Source organism: Marmota marmota, unplaced genomic scaffold (genome assembly GCF_001458135.2).
Source record: "Marmota marmota marmota unplaced genomic scaffold, marMar, whole genome shotgun sequence".
Classification (NCBI taxonomy): Eukaryota; Metazoa; Chordata; class Mammalia; order Rodentia; family Sciuridae; genus Marmota; species Marmota marmota.
In genome coordinates, this window is record NW_025999990.1 from 42,895,508 (window position 1) to 42,909,993 (window position 14,486).

A 14,486-nucleotide genomic window follows, 5' to 3' on the forward strand; every position below is an offset into this window, starting at 1 on the left:
GCTCTCCTTACCTCTTCCCTAATAATCCAAATTCAATTCTTCAAGGTTTGGTACAACCTCACCTCTTAAGCAAACTTTTCTTAGATGTCACTCTGTTTAACTCATGACACTGACTGTCACCTACCCGGCTTATGCAACAGCTCTTTGGATAGATCTTTATGATATCACTCATTTTGTCTTACAGAAATTTTCACATTTACTCTGATAATATACATGTAAGCATATATCTTAGCTTCCCAACAAAAGTGTCTGATCCCTCCCTCCCTCCCTCCTTTCTTTCTTCTTTCTTTCTTTCTTTCTTTCTTTCTTTCTTTCTTTCTTTCTTCCTTTCTTCCTTTCTTCCTTTTCTTCCTTTTCTTCCCTTTTCTTCCTTTCTTCCTTTCTTCCTTTCTTCCTTTCTTCCTTTCTTCCTTTCTTCCTTTCTTCCTTTCTTCCTTTCTTCCTTTCTTCCTTTCTTTCTTTCTTTCTTTCTTTCGTCCCCATCATGCTAAGCACCTAATTTGAGAAGAAAACCTTCAATGTTCTATTTTCCGTTTTTCACTCAGGATACAAATCCCTCCAACACTCTTCACAGCCCATCCTGCAGCCTCTGTTCAATGCTGTAGTGACGCTTCTCAACTACATGACGGAACAGCCTGTTCCACTGCTGAAGAACATTAGATCATAGGAAGGTTTTCATCGGTCTCCAAAATACAGCTATGAAAATGCAAAGCATCAAATAGTATGTTCATATGCTTCCTTATATGCATATACATGCACCAAATGCTCATGGAAAGATCTACAGAAGCTGGGATTATCTTTAGTAAGTAGATTTGAGTGGTTGGAAGGCAAAGGTAGAAGAACAACTAATTTTAATTACGAGACTCTGGCATATTTAATAATAAAGTAAAACATGTTTTAAATTTTTTTTCTCATTATGTTTTAAATTTTCTTCTGCAAAACTTTTATCCTGACCCTATTTCTGATCTCTAGAGCCACCAGGTATAACTCAAAGATGCGGATTGATTAATTAACAATTTAATAAACTGTTGTCACATAAATATGCACACACATCTGAGGGTCACTAATGCCTTAAAAATAATGTTTGGTCTTGGGGTATAAAACACCGGAGGAGTGCTTGCCTAGCATGAATGATCCCCAGCATCACACACACACAAAAGTATTAGTGTATTCTTTTAAATGACTTAAAAATGTGTCCCAATATGCTTTAATATGCTTAAACAATCCTTTTTATATGGTAGACAATTTCCAAATTGTCTTAATTAAATTTTCTCCATAGATTTATATTCTATTTTTATTGCTTCTGGCATAAGACACTTGCTGCCTAAAGCATTTAGTGTTATCTGCTACATAAATAGATTTATGATGTTCTTTATACTTACTATGCCCTCTTCTAAAATTTTTTTTAGTTGTAGATGGACATAATACCTTCATTTTATTTATTTATTTTTATGTGGTGCTGAAAATTGAATCCAGTGCCTCATACACACTAGGCAAGTCCTCTTTCACTGAGCCACAACCTCAGTTCCTTATCACGCCTTCTTACTACATTAAGTCCTGAGGCACAGGATATAGTAACATACATATATACATATATATATATATATATATATATATATCTCCTTATATTAACATATACATATTAACATGTCCTTAAGGATATATTGACAGTTTTCAGAATTATCCAAAATTCTCCAATTACAAAACAGCTTTGAAAAGAAAGGCTATTCCTAATGGCAGTTATCAAGAATACAAGAAATAATAATGTTGGCAAGGATGTAGGGGAAAAGGCACACTCATACATTGCTGGTGGGACTGCAAATTTGTGCAACTAATCTGGAAAGCAGTATGGAGATTCCCTAGAAAACTTGGAATGGAACAACCCTTTGACCCAGCTATCCTACTCCTCAGTTTATACCCTAAAGACTTAAAAACAGCATATTACAGTAACATAGCCACCTCAGTGTTTATAGAAGCGCAATTCAGAATTGCTTAACTGTGGAAGCAACCTAGATGTCCTTAAATAGATGAATGGATAAAGAAACTGTGGTACATATACACAATGCATTAAAAGAAAATAAAATTATGGCATTTGCAGGTAAATGGATGGGATTGGAGAATACCATGCTAAGCGAAATAAGCCAATCTCAAAAAAAAAAAAAAAAAAACAGGGGCCAAATGTTTTCTCTGATAAGTGGATGCTAATCCAAATGTGGGGGACATGGGATAAGTGGAGAAACTTCAGACGGGGCAAAGGGGATGGGGGAATGGGAAAAGAGATAGGAAAGGCAGTGAAATGAGACAAACATCATTACCCTAGGTACATGTAGGATTGCACAAATGGGATGACTTCATTTCATGCACAACCAGAGAAGTGAAAAATTCTGCTCCATTTGTGTACAATGAATCAAAAGAGCTTTCTACTGCCGTGTATAACTGATTATAAAGAATAAGTAAATAAATAAATAAAAAGAAATAAAGGCTATTCCTAAATATTATTAAAAATTAGAGAATGAATAAAGATCTCCTCCATCACCATTATGAATAGTTATTTACATTAGGAATCAATTGATCTATGCACCAGTCCTGGTGCTTTAAGTGTCTCTGGGCCTCCACTTTCTCCACCATCAGTAAAATATACACAGGCATTAGAACGTTTTTGAGAGTACTTCCCAATCTAGCATTCTGTCTTGTTATGACATCATCACCTCTAAAAATATTCAGGTATTACAGTGTATACACCTAGAAATTATAAACTCTCACCTAATGAAAAGCATCTCTTTTTTTCCTGGGGTCATTACAATGCTTCCTGGCTCTAGGCATTCCTCTTGTCGTCTATCAAACACTAAACAACTTGAACAGAGATTTTTACAAGCCTTCTTGTGTTTTCAGATGTGACCTATATCCCCATTTGAACTGTAAGATATTGACTTCATGAAACTGGTCCCAAATCTCATGCGAGTTTGTAGAAGTATGGGGGCTTCAAGCAGTGATGATTATGATCACTAGCTACAGTGTACACCATAGTCTAACTGGCTCTGGGAGTCCCAGCAATAAAATTCAGCTCAATTCCATAAGCTGTTTTAGTGACTGCTAGGTATAAGGTAATGTACCCGGAACTGGGGGAACACTTCACTATTTTCTACCCAGTACAAAGGGAGACAATATGAAAGGCCTCCTAGGAGTAAAGGGCTGCTTCAGATTACACTGTGTTCATCAAACACTTGTCAGCCCCTATCGATTCTACCACAATTACTAGATTCCAATCTTTCATCTGTAAAACTTTCCTGTAATTCATACCTTTAGTTCTAGTTCTCAATAATCAATCAGAACCAACTGAAACATGAGGAAAAATGTCCTGAAGTCTAGGTAGCCAATGAAATCCTTTTATAATGCATTCCCTTTTCTGCACTTGGAATGCCAGGGAATCTCACTCACTTCCTCCTTCTGTTGTGCCTCAGTTTCTCAATTTGTATGGAAAGCCAAGATTTCCAGACTCAGCTTTTTATCTATTAGGTTCAGGGAGCCATGTCCAATTTTTTCAAACACAGTAGTATTCTGGCCTCCTGGCCAAAAAAAAAAAAGCGGGGTGTGTGTGCTTATCTTAAATCTCCTTTGTCATTTCTACTATTCCTGAAGGGCAGAAGGCAATAGCAGAAAAAAATTCCTGCAAATACCTTCCCTTATCATCCTTCATGTTGGATGGGGGTCACAAGGCAGTCAAGCAAGTGTTTCTTGCAGTCATTTCTTGTACCAACAGGTCTTTCCTGGGCCCCCACATCTGCATTAGGATCTGAAGAATCCAAAAGCAGTGAAAACAGTGTTCCTTCTTTCTGGAACCTCATGATTTAATGGGAAGAAGAATTTACTCCAAAACCCACTGGAGAACTGTTAGGTGCCAAATTATCTGATACTGACAGTAAGAGACGACATCTACTCCACAATTTTAGAACTCTTTTAGACAGGATGTCCCAACCCAACCTTTCCCCCAAACAGAAATCTTCCAACATCGTTGTCAGGGTCATTAAACTATGACTGAATGTAGAAGTCATCTCACAAAGCAGTTCATTTAATTTTTTTCAAAGTCTCTTACTGTTAGAACATTTTATCCTGATTTGAAACAAAACTCTCGCCTATTATTCTATATGGCAGTAATTGTTAGAACGTCATCTTTTTTTTAAAGCAGTGCAACATGTCTTTAAAAGAAATATTAGGCAAAACCCCAAAACAGAAAGCAGTTAAAAGTGAAACTCTTCTGTTGGCAGCTGCAGGGGGCACTCAGCATGTCCATCAGTCCTCTCTTCTTCTCTTTTCCCCTGCAACCCAAGGATCATCACAAAATCCCTGCAGCTCTGCAGAGCACAATTTGAAAAACCACTGCTTTAAAGGTAATTAGAGTCAATCTAATTCCAGCTGCACACATCAGCCCTTGAAGACAACTGTCCTGTCTCTTTTGAAATCTTTTCTGGATTAAACTTGCCCATTTCAAATGATCCTTTCCTTTTCTGTTATTTTCCCTGATGTCTCCCCATCCTAATCATTTTCTGCAACCCCCCCCCCCGCCAAGAAAAAAAGCAAAACTGTATCTGAACACAATTCTTTAGATATTGCGATCACCTGAGGATACAAATTCTCTCTCTGGACACCAGAACTAGTTGAAGAGGGTTTAGTGAATGAAGAAGGCCCTGAGCTGGACCTTGAGAAGCATTGGATTTAGCTGGGTGGAGAGGAGAGAGGACAAATTCCAGGCTAGGAAACCAGCATGATTAAAGATACAGAAATTAAAAAGAAGGCCTTCTGATACACGTTGGGCACTTCTCTTCCAGACCCTTATGGGTTCTTTCTCATTCAACCAGCTGCTCACTCTTATTTGTGTCTCCAAAGAAAATTAAGCTAGATCTTATCTCCATGAATGTAGGCTTTTATTGTGTTGGGATGAAATTAGTGAAGTGATCTGATCAGTACTAAAGCTAGGTTATTTCAATATTCTAGTCATTGCCACAGGGGAAAGAGTACTTGATGAAGATGTTTGATAAATCTGTGAAAAAAAACAGTGTTATCTTCCAATGAGTCAACTCTTGACAAGAAGATTTGTAAAGGTTATAACACTATTCAAGCATATCCCTGGGGATTCTCAAATCTAAAGCCAACCCAAAGAACACCTTGCCTGCCAAAATTATCTTTTCTTTATTATTTCTCAAACCACAGATAATATGTGCCCCAAACAGACTGTAAAAAACAACAGCATTTTCCTATAGATGAATGCTAATCTAATCTACCCAGGCAACACATTCTCTGAAAACAAATATTAAAAAGACAAGTTTTTTTTTTCAGTAAACATGTTTATCATAATTCATTTTGTCATACTACCTGATTTTATCATTTATACATAGAATTCAAGCACATCACTTTTTTTTTTTTTACATCATTTGGCTTTTCAGTCAAGAAGAAAAAATGTAAAGACAGGGTATTTCACCACATACCCTTTTCTCTTACGATGTACTCTTTGGTGATTATATGAACACTTCCTATTACGTATTACAGAATGGAAATTTCACATACATAGTACTCCCAAACATGAGGAAATTGATCTTGCCCTAAGTTTTAATACTTGTTATTACTCTAAGGATTTTACGGCATTAAAAAAAAAAAAAAACAGATCTTATTAGCAGTCAGGGTAATTGATTCAGACATTTTATTTGCATTATTTTCTCTTTTTCCTTCATCTCAAAAGGAGATAATCTGAATTGCTCTAATCTGAAAAACAACAAAAAGTGTAGCAAATACTTGACAATGAAGATGAAAAGCCTCTAAAAATCTGTTACCTTAGTAACAGCAAGAATGTGGAAGAATAAGAATACACTGTCAGGACATCATTTCAGATTCCACAGATTTGAGGCCTAAATACAGTCAGCTTTCATTAGCTTTTTGTTTTTCCCAGCAGGTCCTTGGACTTTGAAACAAAACCTGAATGACAGCTATGAGCAATTCCAGCCTGGCTCCTGATTAGCTATGCCAAACAAAACAACTCTCTGCAGTGTAAACTTTCAGGCATCTGCAACCAAGCCTCTGTAGAGACCATAATTCCTCAGTGAGATTTGAAGGAGAGTCAGAGGTTGGGGGGTGAAGGGTGAACGGGAGGGGGAAGGGGAGAAAAAAGGATAAAACCTTCCCCTCCACCTCGAACTAGTTCCCTGAACCAGTCTCTGATTAAAGCAGGGAGGAAGATAAAGTAGAACTTGTCTTCATGTGGTTGGAGCTTCTAACTCTGCCTCATTCAACTATTTAACTAACTAGTTCTCTAAATCTAAATATTCTACTCCAACTAACATTCATGACATGCATGTATCCAAAACACCCGTGCATTTAAGCTAAACATGCAATGATGGCCTGATTAGTATCAAATAGACCAGTCTATTTAAGAAATCCAAAACAGGAGAACTACAACATATAAATAAATGGGCAGTGTCCCAAATGGATGCAGACTAAGATTTTGTGTCATTTGTTGTATTTGCTTTTGCTGGATGTGAACCTAAAATTAATTACACCAAATGACACTGAACTGTGCCGTGTGGTCCATCTGCTACATAATTAGATCCCCGAGGAACTAACGATCAAGCTTTTTTCTTATGATCAGGCCCCTTGATTCTACTTAAAGAGCATACCTTTATCAACACAAAAGAATTTGAGATTAGATTTCATTCAAAGCAGCCAGTTCTGATCAGATGCTGAATTTTAGTTATAAGTGGTTTTAGAAAAAGTGGTCTGCAGAAAATTCTGTACTGGAGTGTTAAGTGACAATTCAGCTACAAGGAGATGAGAGTTAAGCTAGAAGTTCAGCTTAAAATCTACCAACAATTCTCCTATCACTTCAGAAGTAAAAATGATCATAATTTCTGGCCACATAGCAAGATGGTAGCACTGAATTTTGCTCTTGTCTTCTGTAGAGTGGCATTAAAAATCCTCTGATCTCTATTGCTTCTGAGATAACCTATAAAAATTGATGGTTGACTTACTTGGAATGCTAGGCCACCAAAATTCCCTACTTCCAGTCAGTATTTTTTTTTTTAAGGAAAAAAAAAAAACAGTGTTGGGCAGCTTTTAAAGTAAGGAAAATAGCTTCCTAAAATGTAATTTGCAAATATATGGCAACAGATGTCACAGAAAAGTTACTATTTAAATAACCACATCATAAAAGCTTTTCTTAGGTTTAGGACAACATTAAATTTAAATCATTAAAGTTTCAGATGAAAAATTCAAGTTCAGACAAGAGGAGATTCTATATAAACTCATCAAAAAAATCATAATCAGGGAGGTATTAATTTTGGACACTAAAGACAGGAAATTTTCAATGTTTTAAAGGCAGGTAATACCAAACTAGAAAGCTGCATTTCCAATTATTTTATTTGCTGTAAAACCACCACTATATCATAAAAAAGAACCTTAAAAATATCTTGTAACTAACAAACACAAGGAGAGTGACCTCAGAACAATAAAAAGCTCTTCAATATGAGTCTATGCTTACAATCCCAAACCAAACCTGCTGATTCAGCACAAAGTCATCAACCGAATTCTTATCTGGAAAAGGAACAATCCATTGTCTGGTTGAAACAAAGGGCAGTGCACAGGAAATCAGCCAAATCTGGGCCAGATGGTCACTGATTCAAGTTTCTTTCTCCCCATCCCCCACTCACCCTGGCACTCCAAAAATAGACTCAGATAGCATTTTTAGTTACCAGGTAACAACCCTGAGTGTGAAGTATAAACCTTTTACAATTACCTAGGCCACCCATTTAAACACCACCATATGTTACAGAATGTCCTTGTAAAAAGTTAAATGAGGAAGTTGCTGTGTAGCAGTTATTAAAAGGAAAATACCTCTAACAAACTATCCTGTTTCTTAAGCGAGGCATGAAGTTTTTACCAGATGGAATGATTAAAAATACTCATGCTAATTTGTTCTCATCTATGATTTTTCTCAAACCATTACACAAAATAGAAATAAACCCAGAGAAAGCTGATTTACCACAATAATTTTCTGCAAGTTGATATCACTGGGTCATCATCTTCCAAAGGGGCTCACCATTTGTAACCTAAGAAACACTTTTACAACTATCAATGACAACCTCCCAACAAAAATAACTATAATAAATATGAATATTCATTTCCAAATGGTTTTAAGAAACAAAATTTTTGTTACAAAATATGTGTCTTAGACTAATAAGGTTTTGACTCAAATAATGAAATGAGCTTCATTATTAGTTTTCTTTGCCTAACGATCAAAGTAACTGGGAAAGTAAAAGTGTAACCAGGGCAGCATAGTATTTTTACAAAGTATTCACATACTGTACCTGAGATGAGAGAAACTCCACCACACAAATTCTCCACAAGGTTTGGCATTCACATAGAGAAAGACTGGTTTTTAGAGTTCACTTTCTCCAAGCTCAGGAGTTTAGAGGATGGGGAGAGAACTGGAAAAGGATCAAAAAAAGAGATTTGTTTGATGTGAGGGTTACTTCTAAGATTGGTACTTATATTCCTGTTCTCAAAGAATATGCCTCCTCTTTATTTCACTAGAATTACAAAGAAAACGAATCCCTTATTTTGATTATAAACCAATGTGTCTGACCTCATATCCTAGAATCTGTAAATTAGAAAGTACTATGAATACACATTTCATACCCCATCTGGTTACTGTAAAACTGTTTCAAATTCTAAATGACAACTATTACTTAGAGCAAAATATGCAGTTATGTCTTAAATCTGCAAGTATTTGATGGAAACTTGTATATTAAAAAGTGGCATAAATAAAAATTCAAGACCTTTTAAAAATGTTTGGAAAACACTCCTTTACTTTTCTTGTGAAAAACAGATATTTAGAATAAACAAAGGTTATTTTTTTTTTTTCTTTAAAGGAAACCGTTGACTCCATAGGGGTTGCTTGGGAAATATTTACATTTAGGTGGCTTAAGTAAATTTTATCAACCAACAAATAACAATCCCTTCAGTAAACTTTATAATCCTTTTTTATAATTACTCTGGAAATGTCAATGCAGGAGTACATTTTATTGGCATGCTACAGTGTCACTTTTCCAAAATTTACATATGGAAAGGTTAGGGTAGATCAAACAGGTTTTGGTCTATTTGTTTGTTTTTATAGCACAAGTTAATCACAGGCTGGTAACACAATAACTACAGACAAAAATAAGTTCAAAATATGCAATCAATAGCCACTCTAAAAAATGACTTCTTTCATTGTATAGAAGTAGAAAAGATTGCTAAAGACAACAGAAGGTAACCTTCCTTGGGAGAACAGTCATAGTAGCTTATTTGATACCAACAGTGAGGATAAAATGAAGCAAAAATATGGAGCTTGGAATCTTGATCTTCTGTCTTAAAGAGTATAGTGATAAATGGAAACTTCCTTGAAAACTTGTTCTCAAAAACTGTTCCTGGAAGTTTTATAATTATAGTATTAGATATTTTAATCAATGATTAAACTATGTATCAGTCTAACTATATACACAGCATATAGATATGTGTCATACATATATGTCAATGGACTTTTGCCACCTTCAATAGTTAATTTCTTAACATCTAAGATTTAATTATTTGTAATACATTTCTACAAGCTGACTTCTGGCTAAAACACTACTGTTTGCTTTTACAAAGTACTGTAAAATAATACCTAGCATCATACTGGACATTGTTTAATTCTTGACATATGTGCTTTTATAGTGTATAAATTAGTTTTCTTCTCATGGAATTATGTAATCTTAGAAATACTGCTAATGAGAGAAAATTGATAATCCATTAAAAACCTTTAAAAAAAAGCAGTTGAGTGCTGACTGTTTAATAAGGTTTTTTTTTCTTTCTTTAGTGTAAAACAGGGATTTTGGTATTCATGAAAAACAAAGAAAATGACTATTCACATTAAAATTCTCTACCTTCTGAGCTCATCTTTAGAGTCTGTAAGATAAATTTACATTTAAATGAAACACACACAAAGGCAGCTGGACTATCATAACCATCCCACACACATTAATGTTTTCAGAGATTTAAATCTCTAATTCCTAGGAGAAAGAAAAGTTGTGACTATTTTTAATCAGTCAACTTAATACATCATTTCAATAGGATTTATATATCAATGCTTTAACTTAAGAGTTAAGAAGAAAGTATCTTTTAGCAGCTAAGTCAAAATACTAACAAAAGTCAGCCTTCTCCATGGGCATAAGTTTCAGGTTTTTAATAAATAGAGATGGTATCAATGGCAATAAATGACTACATAAATGTAATGAACTGAGTTTAGCAGACTCAATTAAACCTTTTATCTAATGGGTCCTAATTTATAGGACTAACAGTTTAAAACTAAAATACTATTGTATGTGTAGTGAATTCTAATTATTCTTTAAGTTTGTGGGGTTCCCCCACCTTTCTTTCTTTCTTTCTTTCCTTAACCTGTACTTTCCTTCTTTGGAGGCCCACAAATCTGGTAGAAAATTTAATTTAATTCAATTAAAAGAAAATTTATATAAAGATAACATATTATGATAAATATGACATGATTTCATCTTACTACTTTTAAACTCTTGTGCATAGAAACATTTCAAGGGCCAAATTAGAATGCACCTAATTTTTCATTGATGAAAAATTTTCAAGAATCTGAAATTAGGAGGGAAGGGGAGATGGGAGTGAGGATTGAACCCAGAAGTACTCTACCACTGAACTATATCCCCAGTCCCTTCCTTTTTGTTTTTTATTTTGAGACAGGGTCTCCCTAAATTGCCAAAGCTGTAGTAAAAGATTTATATAATGTAATACGTAAGGATGTTATTTGTTCTCTTCCCCAATACCAAAATTATAAAAGAATGTATTTGAATTGTTATCTAATGGAGTTTTAATGTCCATTTCATTTTTTTGATTTTCAAATTTGATTTTCAAATTTGATTTTCCTGCCTCAGCTTCCAGAGTAACTGAGATTATAGGCAAGCACCACCCTAGCCATCAAGAACCTAAATTTCTAAGGAGTGAATTGTATTTATAAAGAAATACTTTTAAAACCTGTGCTTTAAATGTTTATTATTTCTCATTATAATTTACATGCATCAGTAGAATAGCAACATATTAGGTAATCTCATATAATTGTAATATTCTTTAAATATGGTCTGAATGTCAAAATGAGCTTTCATTTACTTCCTCTTTAAATGATAATTTCACCTGCCTTAAATTTACTACATAAAGAACAACTCAAAAGGCGGGCTGGGGTTGTGGCGTAGTGGTAGAGTACTTGCCTAGCATGTGTGAGGCACAGAGTTCAATTCTCAGCACCACACATAAATAAGAAAAATAAAGGTCCATTGACAACTAAAAAAATTATTTTAAAAAAGAACAACTCAAAATAAAAATATTTACTAAAATTATAAAACACACAAAAAGGATATGAATTGAATAGTGTTTAAATTCATATCTCCCCCCAAAAATGCCTGCTACAGTTTTATTATATTATTTATAGAAACTTCAATATCCATGAAGTATCACTAACCAACTTCAAGCTCATACCACAGTTTTCTTAACATCACCAATACTATTTCAAATTTCATATTCAATGCCTAATGAAAATGTTTAAAATAACTTTTCATATTAAAAAAAATGAAATGGACATTAAAACTCCATTAGATATCAATTCAAATACGTTCTTTTATAATTTTGGTACTGGGGAAGAGAACAAATAAAACCCTTACATATTACATTATATAAATCTTTTACTACATCAGTAATGGTTTGAGGTACGTGGTTTGAATAAAATTAGAAATGAGTCTACAAAACCACAAGTCACAATTCTGTCTTTTAACTAGATTGTAGCTTTCCCCAAGGGCAGGGACAGCTCTTTATTTTCCTTTTTCTCTCCACAGCACTTATTCCAATTATAGGTACCTAATAAAGACTTATTAACTTACTTTTATTGTTAATTTCCTACCCAGTGGAGAATTCTATTATCCCCAGTAGACATGAACCTCTTGCTCAGTAGGAAAATCATGAAGAGAAAAAAATTGCTTTTAAGGAAGTGACAAATGTATTTGAGAAAATCATTACTTTTTATCCAAATGAAATGAGGGATAGTTTGATACTATGATTACTGTTACCAATTACAACTTCAAAGCCTTCAAAAATCAGTACTGGGGCTAGGGCCCTAGCTCAATGGTAGAGCACTTGCCTCACATGTGGGAGGCACTGTGTTCGATCCTCAGCACCACATAAAAATAAACTAATAAACAAAGATATTGTGTCCATCTACAACTAAAAAAAAAATTAAAAATCAGTACTGGTTAGACACATACCTTAATCTAAATTAGAATGATGGTGTCCATTTGCAATACATGAACTTTAGCTTCCCAAAGATAAACATCATGACAGATGTCTGGTAACCTCTGGTGTAACAGTATCTAAAATAAGCCCACACTGTTTTGATTTTGGAAGTTTTATCAATTTAAAACAGAATAAGCAATACAACTGTAACATTTATACAGCACAAGAAATTTGTCACAGTTTTCAACACACTTTTTTTTTCAGACTATCAATTTCCGTGTTCTATTACATCAAGCAATACTATCCTGGAAATAAAGGGCTTCATTCTTTTTTCTTTCTTTCTTTTTTTTTTTTCTTTAGGTGATACTGGGAATTGAAACAAGGACCTACCACAGGCTAGTCACGCACTCTACCACAGCCTGTACTATAGCCTGTACCAAGCTACATCCATGGCCCTTTTTATTTTTATGCTTTTAATTTTGAGACAGAGTCTACTAAGTTGTTCAGGTAGCCTCAAACTTGTGATCCTCTATCCTCACCCTTATTTTTTAAATTTTTTTTTAGATACACATGACAGTAGAGTGTATTTTGACATATTATACGTACATGGAGTCTAACTTTGCATTCTTGTAGTTGTACATGATGTGGAGTTACACTAGCAGTGTATTCGTATATGAACACAGGAAAAGTTATGTTCAATTCATTCTACTATCTTTCTATCCTCGGCTTTCAAAGTAGCTGGGATTACAGTCATATACCACCACACTAGATTTCCATTATTATTATCATTTTAACTAGGATATTTATTGGCAAATGCAAAGCCCATATTACCAAATAATAAGTAAATTTGTGGGCTGGGATTGTGGCTCAGAGGTAGAGTGCACACCTGGCATGCATGAGGCACTGGGTTCAATTCTCAGAACCACATAACAAGTAAAATAAAGACATCATGTCCATCTATAACTAAAAAATAAATATATATAAATAATAATAAGTAAATTTGCAAATAAGTAAATTTGAAGATAAATTGAACATGCATGAAGGATTACAAAGACATTATCATTTTGTGAAATTCAAAAAGAAGAGAGAAATGAAATGTATCTCCCTTCACCTTGGCCACAAAAACTTTTGGATTTATTTTTCCTGCTCCCACCCTTTATTCAAAAGATAACGCTGCTGACAGCTTCCAAAAAGCATGGACCTTGCCTTGATTTTTCCCCCTTTCCCCCAAGTCCTCCTGTGGTCAGTGGCTTGGACAGGAAATAAGTTTGACCCAGGTCAAATATACAGTCGTAGACTAAATCTAACACCTCTCCACACATGTCATTCATTCATTCATTCTTTAACAAATGTTTACTGAGGGGCAACTATGCCCTGTCTGTCCTAGGTGCTACAGATGGAGCAATAAGCAAAAGGACAAAACATCTACCATCTTGGAGCCTTCATTCAAGCTTGCTAAGAAAACCCAGGACTTGATCCCCATTAGCAACATTCTTCACCAAGAGATAGCCTTGTACAGCCTGTTTCCCCAAAATGTTGCACTAAACCATTCCCTAAGGATCTGAAAGAGTTAATATAGACATTTAGCACTTACCTATGGCCACCTTCAGCAAGAGCAGCAACATTTGTAACAAGTTACTTTTCTGGGTAAGATAAAACATTTTAAGATACAATTCCTGACTTCTAGATCTTACAATTTACTAAGGCCACAAGATGTATATACCTAGTACGACATAGAGGAAAGAATGATAACTTTGAAATCAGCCAGCCTTAGGTTTGAATTCTGACTTTATACTTACTACCCAAAGGCTCATGTGAGATTTACTTAACCCTTTCTAAACTTTTGTTTTCTTAGCTGTAAAAGTGAGAATGATGCCTGTATCACAGGGTTGTTGTAAAGATTAGAAATGATGTTTGCACAATGCGTGTAGTAGTACAGATTAATTTGTATCAATTAAATTATTAATACTTGCTATGAATTAAATTATTAAATAGGAGATGAATAGGTAGGGACAAGTATATGGGTCATAAAGACCTTCATGACTTTTTTATAATTACAGACTGTTTTATGCATACACTCATATACTGATAAACACACTCTGTGTGTATATACATGTATTTCTCTCTCTCTCTCTCTCTCTCTCTCTGAAATTTCAGACATGCAACTATGCCATGTACTG

The 14,486-nt window shown here is 34.6% G+C and overlaps 1 protein-coding gene across 9 annotated transcripts in view; it reads right to left on the reverse strand.

The window, feature by feature from the left end:
- Positions 1 to 14,486, reverse strand: part of Greb1l (GREB1 like retinoic acid receptor coactivator) — a 269,832-nt gene that overhangs the window by 240,735 nt on the left and 14,611 nt on the right. For all 9 annotated transcript variants that reach the window (XR_007348873.1, XM_048806453.1, XM_015482496.2 and 6 more), the window contains exon 2: positions 8,352 to 8,471. The gene's annotated coding sequence lies outside the window, so the exon portion shown is untranslated. The remainder of the gene's footprint in view (positions 1 to 8,351; positions 8,472 to 14,486) is intronic.